The following is an 11695-nucleotide window of genomic DNA, read 5'->3' as shown; positions in this document are numbered from 1 at the left end:
GACAAGAAGTTATTAACACAACTGATCAATGATTAGTGTAGCATGCAATTTGATTGAAATTAAAGTGTATTTTTAAATTAAATATCAAAGAAATTGGCTGTTGGAATTAATATAGCCATCCTTCAAAAAATAAACTATCTCACATTTAATATTTCAGACATTTTCTCCCGTTGGACCCAATCCCCAGTAAATTACTGAAAGCCGCAGTTTCCGTGCTCACGGAACCTATTGGTAATATTAATATGTCATTACTTAATGGCTGCGTTCTGAATGTTTTTAAAGTCTCCATTACTAGATCCCTACTAAAGAAATCAATTCTGGATTGTAATAACCCAAGTAATTATAGACCCATCTCAAATCTACCGTTTTTATCCAGAGTTTTAGAAAAGATTGTAGCTTCCCAAATTGTAAAATATCTTAATCATCATAATATATTTGAAAAATTTCAGTCTTGCTTCCGCACTGGTCATAGCACTGAAACAGCGCTCACATGTGTTCTTAATGATATTCTCATCTCCTCTGATGCTGGTCATATGTCTGTTGTTATGTAACTGGACTTGAGTGCTGTGTTTGATACTGTAGACCATAGTATCCTATTGATTAGACTTGAAAACCTGGTTGGACTAAGGTGTAATATTCTGAGGTGGTTTGACTTGTATTTAGCTAACCGTAAACAATTTGTTTTGAAATCTGATGACTGCACCCCCTCCATCTCAACTATGGTTCGATAAGGTGTGCCTCAGGGGAAAGAACTGCTTCCTAACCTACTGATGACCCCTGGAGCCACCCCTGACATGTTTAGCTGACATTCCAATATTTAAGCTGTTCACCACTACAAACATACTGTAGAGATGAAACAGTGGTAGCAACCGTGGGATGTGTACATATTGGGACCCCTGGGGTGCAGCACTGCTGTTGGCATTCAGACTGGAGACAGACAAGAAATGTTCAAAACACAACACATTTTTGAGTCAAAAAGCTTTCCTTGTTCCAGACAAACCCCGTCCCTCAAAACCAGATGACACAAAACTTGCAGGTGCCAAAACATCGAGATGCTGCAGATGCACAAGCAGTAGTAGCTGTAATATGAAATTTCAGCCTGCACTGGTTTCGACAAACAGGGGAAGACCTCTGTACCTTGGTGTTCTTTTTCAGTATACCACCCAACACACACCTGCATTGCTTTATGAGCTCCTAAGCAATCCCTGCACATAGCAAACTGCACAGAAATACCAGCCCTCATATTTTTTGTGTTCCTTTCCACAGGATGTTGCTGGTGCAATAACGAATCTGCCAACAGATGCTGTTGTGCAAGGACATTTCAGGTCTGGGGTGGGGGTTTCAGGGGAGAGGGATGAGGGCTGGCTGGGGCTTATTACTGTGACTGGCTCTCTTGCAGCACAGTTAGTGTGCCCTTGCAGCAAAAGGGAACTTGAGAAGCAAACACTATGCGGCATAACGGCTTTCGAACCGCAGTCTTGCACTGAATATGTTGGAGGACAGGGGGTGGAGTATTATGACCCTGCAGGTGTGCTGAGTGCATTAATGATATGAATCACATTACACATCCTTCAAGGGTTTCACTTGTCAGAAAAGTTGACACATGGCACATGTCTAGCATTGAAAAATTGCAATTATTGTGTTTTAGCCAAATAATTTTATTGGCAGATTTTCTGCTTTACCACTATATGTTTCTATTAGATCAATTTCATTGAAGCAGATTGCTTAAGGGTCTTATGAGTAAAACCCATTTGCCCTTGTGCCCCCAATCTCCACAGATGTGTTTGCACAGGTGCTTCAACCACTGTAACACTACTCATTATTTAGTTGCTCATATACAGAATTTCTCTGTCACATTTGTTAAAGCCTTTTCTAAATCTGGGTCACGGCAGTCCAGAGGTTATCTTGGAAGCAAAGTGTACTGACTTAGATAGAGAACAGCACTGACAGGAAGCCAGCCTATCACAAGATGTGCATACAGTATGGGCAATGCAGATTTCCCAATTCACCTGAAAGTCTTGGCTTTGGGAGGAAATCCACAGAGACACAATGAGAATATTTCTTCATTTAGCTGACACTTTTCTCGAAAGCAACTTACAATATTAAGGTATTTAGAACTATTTATACATTTACATTGCTTTATTGTCAGGTTGTCCATACCAGACTGTATCCAGGCTACAGTTGGTACAAAATGCTGCTGCGAGAATTGTCACTAGAAGTAGGAAGTACGACCATATAACACTGGTACTTAAATCATTACATTGGCTCTCGGTCGCATTTAGAGTTGATTATAAAATCCTTCTTTTGACCTATAAGGCAGTACATGGCATTGCTCCGGCTTACCTTTGTGAGATTGTTGATTCTTATATCCCTGAACGATATCTTCGTTCATCGGATGCAGGTTACCTTAAAGTACCTGTGATCAATAAGCTCTCAGTAGGAGGGTGCACCTTTAGTTATAGAACACCTAAACTGTGGAATAGTCTACCAGTTACTGTCAGAAATTCCCCTTCTGTTTCTGTTTTCTAATCCAGACTAAAGATTTACATGTTCACTCAGGCATTCCACCTCAAAATGTAATTCCACTTGCCTTAGTTGTTTTTACCACCTTTATACAAATGCATATTAAATTGACTTAAGTTACAAATTACTAACTCTGTTCTTTCTTCTTGTCGAGCACTGCCTCACTATATAAGACCTGAGGAGGCCAGCCGGTGGTGACAGACGAATCCCATGCTAACTGAAGATGATGACCAACTACCATGATGGACGAGACGTTTCATGCTGAGCTGGGGATTCAAGATACCATATAGCAACAATATCATTATTACTTGTTAACTGGCTTAAAATTGCTACTTAATCTAGAATGCCCAGGAGGGGTGGGCAAACACTGGCCCTTGGTCCCCCAGAGGTTTTTTCTCCCTCAACTTTCAATTGGGAGTTTTTGTTCCTTTCCTCCATGGCCAGTAGGCATACTTATAGCTCTATAAAAGTACTATACTATGGTAGTCATTAGTCAAGTGTCTTCTTTGTTTCTTATCTGATGTATTTGTCTCAGACATGAAGGAGATGGGATACATCTGGAGACAACTTGAGAGACTGGCTCAGAACTGGGATTCAATTGGGCAAATTGGACTGGGATGCCTGGAGAGCTCTTGTTGGCGGCCTATGCCAAAGGCAGGGGCAAAAAAGATGATGACAACTTTGCTCAAGCATTCTACAGTAGTGAGTGGGATTTGAATTAGTAAACTTTGCATCCAAAGGTAGCAGCTCTAACCACGGCTACCCGCTATCCTGGTAATCAAACTACAAACTCCACACAAATTAAGACAGACTCGAACTTAAGCAATCCAGGCACTGTGAGACAGCAGTGCAATTCTCTGCACCACCATGCCATTCTTACTGGCAGGTTTACCTTCTTTAATGTAGACTACATGTTTTACTGCCTTTAAGGACTTAAGGGGACCACAGCAGAGCTTCTCTATAAACTTAAATGTACAACATTTAGTCTCAGGTCCTTGATTAAATTCCTGCAACATGTATTAAACAATGACATTCCTTTTGAAACCGAAACAGCCAGAATTACTGATTTTTATGTTCCTTCATTCTAAGACCCATGCCCTCCTTAGGGTTTTTCTATTAGAGATAAAGATATCAGTGGCTGTGGTCCTAGTAAATACCTTTCTCTGTCTGCTATCCCATGAACACCTATTTTGTAGCTCAGATAGTGCTACAATGATGTTGTTCCCTTATCCAGCTACACCAGAGATGGTATCCATTGTTCAGCTTCCTAGATTTCACATTTATTCGTTACTCTGGGGTCACAAAGTCCCCACCCCACAGCCCCAGGATAAACCATAATGTTCTAATACTAGCATGGGAGTGATGAAGTATCGAGATGGAACAGCGCCAGCACTAGCAGGGAACATACCCAGAACATTCTGGCATTTTGCAGGCAAGGAAAACAAATCCCATGCAATACCTTGAGCACAAACAAAAACAAGGCTGGGAGACTCCATTCTGGGATACCAGGCCAGTATGGAGGTTGGGTTCAAATAACATACTGAGCTTCAACAGCAGGCTGTTAAACACATTACACAGACAGAAGAGGCCAAAGAACTTGCCTGAAATTATTTTTTTGTGCACAGCGGAAAAGCAATTTTGACCAAAGCACATCAGGTCATTCTAGCAACCAAAATGTTTTTCATATTTTCCAATTTTATCTGCTATCTGTTCTGCTCAAGCTAAAAATCTTGTCACAAAGTTTTAAAGAAGCCCCAGAGTTTCACAGGAAAAGCTAAGTAACACCTGAGAAGATGACATGTTAATTGTGCACTGGTCTCCCTGTCATCATCATGGGGAACCTGACAAAGCAGGAGTACTACCAACCCTGAATGGTACAGCTAACACATGCAATGAGAGCTGGTAGTGTAATGATTAAAGCATGCTGCCTTTGGACCCAAAGATGGCATGTTCAACTCCTTCTCCTGCTGTAACACCACTGAGCAAGGTTATTTACCCTCGAATTTCAACAATAAACTTACCCAGCTCTATAAATAGGTAAATAATTGTTAGTACCTTAACATTTAAGTTGCTTTTGAGAAAAATGTCAGCTAAATGAATAAATGAATGGGAGCACCATGTGCTGGTTCAGGGGCTGTAAGTGTGAGTCACAGTGAGTTCAGTTTACATGTTCTCCCAATGTTCATGTGGATTTCTACGGGGTACTCCCATTTTCTCCCACATTCCAAACATGTGCCGTTATAACTGCCATCTTGGACAAAAATGTCTGCTAAGTATTCACTTATAATAACTGCATGTTGTTTTGGAGAAAAGCAAATGTTACATTTACATATTTAGCAAATGCTTTTCTCCAAAGCAGCTTCCAATGAACTCTATGTAGTGTTATCAGCCAATACACCTTATTCACCAAGGTGATTTACACTGCTATATACACTGCTTACAATGGATCACTCATCCATACATCAGTGGTACACACTGTCTCTGTCACTCACACACTACAGGTGAACCTGAACAGCATGTCTTTGGACTCTGGGAGGAAACCAAAGCACCCAGAGGAAACCCAGGCAGACACAGGGAGAACATGCAAACTCAATACATACTGAGCGGTGGTCCACTCGTAGCACCCAGGCACTGTGAGAGAGTAGCACTACTTGCTGTGCCACCCATAGTACATGAGTACCAAGGGCCTGGCAGCAACCAGGGAAAGAAAACATGGGTGGAGAAAGAGCAAAATAAAGGCACAAATACATTTCTCACCTTTGGAACATGTGTCCCAGGCACCAGGTAGCTATCTGCAATTACTGCTTGATTCCACAGTAGTTTCCTTTAGTGACATAGGAAGGTCAGAAAAGAAAGTGCCTGCTTGTGGAGATGGGGGGCAGTTCGAAAAAAGAGATGATGAAATCCAAGCCCCGTTTGTCTGGGTTTTACCAAGTGCTGGGCTGACTTAGTGATAATCTGTTTGCCCAAGTAGGTGTGTCATAACAGGCAACACTGGCTGTAGAAATGGTCCCCTAACATAAATAAATTCAACTGAATGACAGAAGGATTTCTTGTATCACCTCCATGAATGGCTGTGTAGAGAGTCTATCAGAGCTGCCTTGTGAACAAATACTGGGGGGACTGAAATACCCCTTCTATTACCACATTTCCTGCTAAGACAGCAAAGCCCCTCAGAACTGAAATAAAGCAAGAGCAGGAGGGTGGTAAGAAAGCAAACAGTGCACTAGCCAGAAAGGAATACAAGGGGGTAGATAAGCAGTGGTGGAGATGGTGAAGAGGCAGAAAGACAGCAGAGGGTGGAGGACAACGCAGAGGCAGGCGCCCACCCAGTGGGATGGCCTCTTATCTAAAGCACTGACTTGTCCCCCCTCCCTGTCTCTTTGTCAACATTACACAGGCACATTCCACTCCTGATTTCTAGCTCTTGGGCAAGGGACACCAGCTAGCAGGTGGTATACTGGCTAAAGAGCTACCACTGGAAGTAAAATCACAAAGCTTGGAGCTGCTATATCATTGTCAGACAACATAATTCCATCAAATGATGAAATAAACTGTGTTGATCATTTTTATTGAACATCCACCATGTCAAATACTTGGCCATCCACACACACACACAAAGTCAATCAGAAATACAAACGTTATAGAACATATTTTGCCCTAGGTTAAACGGTCTATTTTGTAAAAATAGAAATAAGTAATGCATACTGTGTACAGTAGACTGGGTGTCACTCAGGCATTTAGATTCATTGTGCCACCTCTTTGTTTTGATTATTTTAATTATAGTCACAAAGTAGTTTCGGTTTTGGCTCTCATGAATCGACTGACCTGAATTAGCCAGGTTCAAATCACAGCAGGTGACATGTAACGGCAATGTCAAGGTGCAAAGGGTGTGCAAAGACAAGGGAATCTACCGAGGGAGGCCTCCACCACTACGTGAGTTCTGCCGTCAACACTGTGTTCTTCGAGGGATCGTGTTGGGGCCTGCTCATGTCTTCCCAATGGGAATATTCTGTTGTCCCTCTTCACCTGCCTGACCTGTCCCCTTTTGAATTCCCTGTTGTCTCTATCACTGCCCCAATCACCCTCGTGGTTGTTCTCTGTTGCCCTCCTGGCCCTCTCAGCTGCTTCTTGGATGACTTTGACATCTTGGTGAGCTCTCTCCCAGGGGACAACACTCCTTCGATTCTCCTGGGTGACTTCAAACTGTATGTCGAGGCCCTTTGTCGTTCCTGCAGTCTTTCGACCTCTCCCTGTCCCAAGAGCTATCCAGAGATAATGCTACTAATGTTTTCCTCTCTGCCCTACCTTTCTCTCTAGACTCTCTCTGTCCTCTAACATCCAGACGAGCATGCCCCTGTTCCACCCTATTGGGGTCTGATGTACTACCTACCAACAGGACCAAACTCCAGGCTGCAGAGTGACGATGGAGAAAATCAAAGACTGGCATGGACCTGGGGGTTTACAAGGATCTCCTAGCAAACTTCTGCTTTGCTGTCTCTTCAGCTAAAACCACCTTATTCCACAACAAACTGCAGTCTGCAATTAATAAACCACACAAACTCTTCGCCATCTTCTTATCCCTTCTCTGCCCTCCTCCTCCTCCTCCTTGTCACACAAAGCCATCACCTGCTCCCATTAACCAATCCCTTCACCACGCCTTCGACATCTCCCTACAATTGTCCTCCTTCATGTCCAAGATCATCAACTCCCCCTCTGGATACTTTCTATTTCCCTTCAAAACTGCCTTCATTTTACCTCTGTTAAAGAAACCCTCTATGGATCCTGCTTCAGTCCAGAACTACAGGCCAGTATCTCCCTTCCCTTTTCTGTCAAAAACTCTGGAACAGGCAACCTGTGATCAACTATCTGCTTTCCTCACCCAGAATGATCTCCTCAACGGGTATCAGTCTGGATTCAAAGCTGGACATTAGACTGAGACAACTTTCCTGGCAGTGTCAAATGCTCTCCAGTCAGCTAAAGCGGCTTCCCTTTCTCCTGTCCTCATCCTTTTTGACCCATCTGCAGCATTCTGCACTGAAATGGTATAGGCCCTACCTATCAGACAGATCCTACCAAGTGGTCTGGCGGGGCTACTGATCATCCCCTTAGCTCTACTAACAATGTCAGATGCCCTTCTCATCTCTCTGGATTGGCTTTGTATAGATGCACAGATAAAATTCAAGATTCTGGTAATGGCCTATAAAAGCATCAATGGATATGCTCCCTGACATCTACAAGACCTGATCATTTGCTACACCCTAACCAGACTGTTATGCTCCTCCACCTTTGTACGCTTGGTGGCCCCACACAGTAAAAGTCCAAAATGAAAAGCACAAAGGTTTTGTTTCTGCCTCCGATGTGGAATGACCTGCCCTTCTCACTTGGAACTACTGAATCCCTCTCTACATTTAAGAAGGGTCTTAAAATTCACCTCTTTTGGGCTCACTTCTCCCATAATCTCTTAAGCGCGTGATAGTACTATTTATTTTCCATAATTTTGTGATTATAACTGTTGAATAATGGATAAACCTTTATGCAGCTACTTGTGCGATGAACATTAGTTCATATCGTGGAATGTGACAAAGTAACTCTGCTTTAGAATCACATGCCTGCATCCAAGTCTCTCTTTCTGTTGATGTAATACACTGAATTTTTCTGTGAGACGTACATCACTTTGGGGAAAAGAATCTGCTAAAGGAATAAATGTAAATGTATAAGTAAGCAACAAAAGAACCTCACAAATGAAAAATGAAAAACCTACATTAACATATTATGGAATATAAAGTGGCTGCAACTCATTTTCACAGTAAAATATGGATAACAACCAGAAAAAGCAGAACATTTTCATGTGTGATGGGTGCTTTTCACAAGTGCAAATCATATCCTCCTGGGAGGAACAAGAAGCCACAGCTGAGAGCACTGGGGACACTGGGAGCACATGCACAGTCAATGATTTTTGCCAATGATTTAGCCCATCTTTATGGCAAGTTCACAACTGTAAATTAGTCAGTACTGTTCTCCGTATTGGTATTTTTTTTCCCACTGCAAAACAGAATACTCCAGAAACAGGCTTGGCAAGGTTGCCTGCACCAGATACCAGGGTGACAGTCCTAAGGGCCTTCATTTTACAAGTCAACTCTGTTCAGCCCTGCTCTATCTGATGTCATAACCTCAGTGCTTTCTTAGCTCCAGCAAGTCCAAACAAGCTGCTGAAGTTCAGGCCTGAGTTTCAAATCCATATGTACCTGCTGCCTATGAGCTGTAAATGAAAAATTTGCATCAGATATTGCAGGCTATTTTGAACAAGCCCATGACAAATAAGCATTGGCTATAAAATATCAGTAACTCTGGGTATCTACATAAGCATTTTAAAATATTCATTGTTTAACCAAGAAAACAAAAAAACAATGTTCAGGAAAGTTGCTCCGCATATTACAAGCATTGCAATTACGAATTTTCAAAGATAAAAAGATTTTTCTAAACATTTATTTTTTTTAATGGAACTTTCTTCACCATTCTATTCTCTTGATTTTCTGTCTGCTATGGAACAAAAGTGAGTTTCTGTGCCCAGCCACTAACTGGCAATAAAACATACTCAAACAGAATTGCAGGGAGATTCAGTTCCACAATGTTTGGAGCTTGTGTCTGGTGTTCAGTATTGGTGACAGAAAAGTTCATGGATGTTGCTTGTATTATCAGCATTGAAAAGTACTTTGTAGAGACTACATATGCAGCATGCTGGAGCTTGGCTATGCCCATCCTCTGCCCAGATTACTACCTACACCTGGGCTTAGTGTGTTTGAAGACAAGCACCTGATGTGGCCATTTGATTCAGTATAAAGAGACCCCTGGATAACTGAAGAGGTTGTTGTTGTGACTAGAGATAGACACTTGTGTTTGTTATTACTGGCTACACATTGCTGAGTTTGTGGTTTTGTTTGATTTGAAAAGATTTGTATTTTGAGTTGGGTCGCAGTGGAGTTGTTAAATAAAAACTACTGGAAGTCTAGCCACAGATGTCCCATGCCTGGTCACTCCTTATACCCCATGCCCCCCAGCAGGATGCAATGTATTTTTATTTTGTAATTTTAATTGAGGGGGTGTGGTGATGCAGTGGGTTGGATCAGATCCTGCTCTCCAGTGAGTCTGGGGTTTGAGTCCCACTTGGGGTGCCTTGCGACGGACTGGCGTCCCGTCCTGGGTGTGTCCCTTCAGCCTTACGCTCTGAGTTGCTGGGTTAGGCTCTGGTTCCCCGCGACCCCGTATGGGACAAGTGGTTCAGAAAGTGTGTATGTATGTATGTATGTATGCAATTTTAATTGAGTTTCTATTTTAATGCTGCTCAAACTTAATATCACATACACACACTGTCTGAAACTGCCTGTCTCAAGGGGGGTCGCAACAAATTGGAGCCTACCCAGCAACACAGGCCACAAAGCTGGAGGGGGAGGAGACACACCCTGGACAGGAATCCATAAACAAATTGAGGTAAATCCATATTATTATTCTTTTTTGATTGTGGAGATAATAAAGTTGAAGGTGGGTGAAAGACATTAGACATATTTACATTTATTCATTTAGCTGACACTTTTCTCCAAAGCACCTTACAATGTTAAGGTTGCAGTTATTACAGTTACAAGTTTACAATTCTTTACCCATTTATACAGCTTGGTAATTTGTATTGGAGCAATTTAGGGCAAGTACCTTGCTCAAGGATACTACAGCCAGAGGTGGGTATCAGACCTGTGACCTTTGGATCTAAAGGCAGTAACTTTAAAGACTACACTACCAGCTATCTCCATTTGTGCTGTGGATTGGTCAACAGCTGGCATTGAATAGGATGATGTGGAGATTATGTATTTTTATTTAGTCATTTAAAATTACTTTTAATTTTTTTCTCATTTAAGGGTAATAAATAATAATACAATGTCAAACTATCGGATTGGCATGATGTACCCTGCTTCACACCCTGTGCTTTGGGATAGGCTCTAGACCACCAAGATGAATGGAAGAGTGGAGAAAGGGACGCATGTATAATACAGCTTTTATTGATTGTGACTTAGTAGTAAAAGTGACTTTTAGAATGATGAACAAATGTAGCTATGATGAGATATGGTTCGATTTTGACTCCAATTGTGTTTGTACATGCAGGAGCCTGTGTACTAAGCATATGATAAAACACCTAATGTGCACTCCTTGGTTACAAAACATGGCTGTTTTTCAGCATTCAGGTTCAAATTCAAAGAACAACTTATTTGCAAGAGTTAACTCAGTTTTGCATCCTGGTATGGGGCACTTGTTGTCATCTTAGGCAGAGGCTGATTGGCTGAATACCCATTCCGCTGCCTGACATTGGTGCTTAAACATGCTGCAGTGTAGCCTGCAAGCTGGGGAAGGTGATTTGGTATGACTGTTGCTGTTGCTGCTGCCAGTAGCCTAGAATAGCTGTAGCATTCCAGTCCCGCAACTACCCCCCCATCCCCGTCCCCATCCCCATCCCCTGCATCATTCATCTTGGCACAACACAGCTGAGTGCCTGGTCACATGACCTAGTGTCCTGCTTCGTGAGAACACAACAGCAAGCATTCAGTCCGCCAGGGAATTCAGACTTTTTGTATTTTTCATTTGACTGTACATCTGTATTGGCTCTAGTTGGTGTTGTGCAGGAATGACTCAAGTATTAACTGACAAATTTGCTTATTTTTTGCTGCTATGCATTTTTTTGAGTAAGTACATGTTGTTGAAGAACACAAACCAAGACAGTTTCATGTGTCGGTTTCGTGTTGTGACAAATGAGGCCAGATGCATTCTCCAGTTCTAACATAAAAACAGGAAAATACAAACAGGAAGCCCTTCAAGTATGATTTGTTACCATGAGGAATTTGTACAAATTACTTTTTTTTAATTAAGCCATGTATAGATTATATAAAACTGTGCATTAACAGTATTTCCATCTGTGAATTTTACTATATTCGTATTTTAAAAATTATTTTAAATTTTAATTTTTGTTTTACACACTCCTTCCCAGAGAACTTGAACATGACACAAAAACCAAAATCAGAGACTGCATACACAAAAACAAAGAAAAATGTACTCATGCAACTGGAAATACGTTTAAATTGTCTGACCTAATTTTGTCATGATATAGAGCAAAAGAAAGTGAAAGAAG

This window comes from Scleropages formosus, chromosome 8 (assembly GCF_900964775.1).
Source record: "Scleropages formosus chromosome 8, fSclFor1.1, whole genome shotgun sequence".
NCBI classification, from domain to species: domain Eukaryota; kingdom Metazoa; phylum Chordata; class Actinopteri; order Osteoglossiformes; family Osteoglossidae; genus Scleropages; species Scleropages formosus.
The sequence above is the reverse complement of the archived record's forward strand: the minus strand, read 5'-3'. Positions refer to the sequence as shown.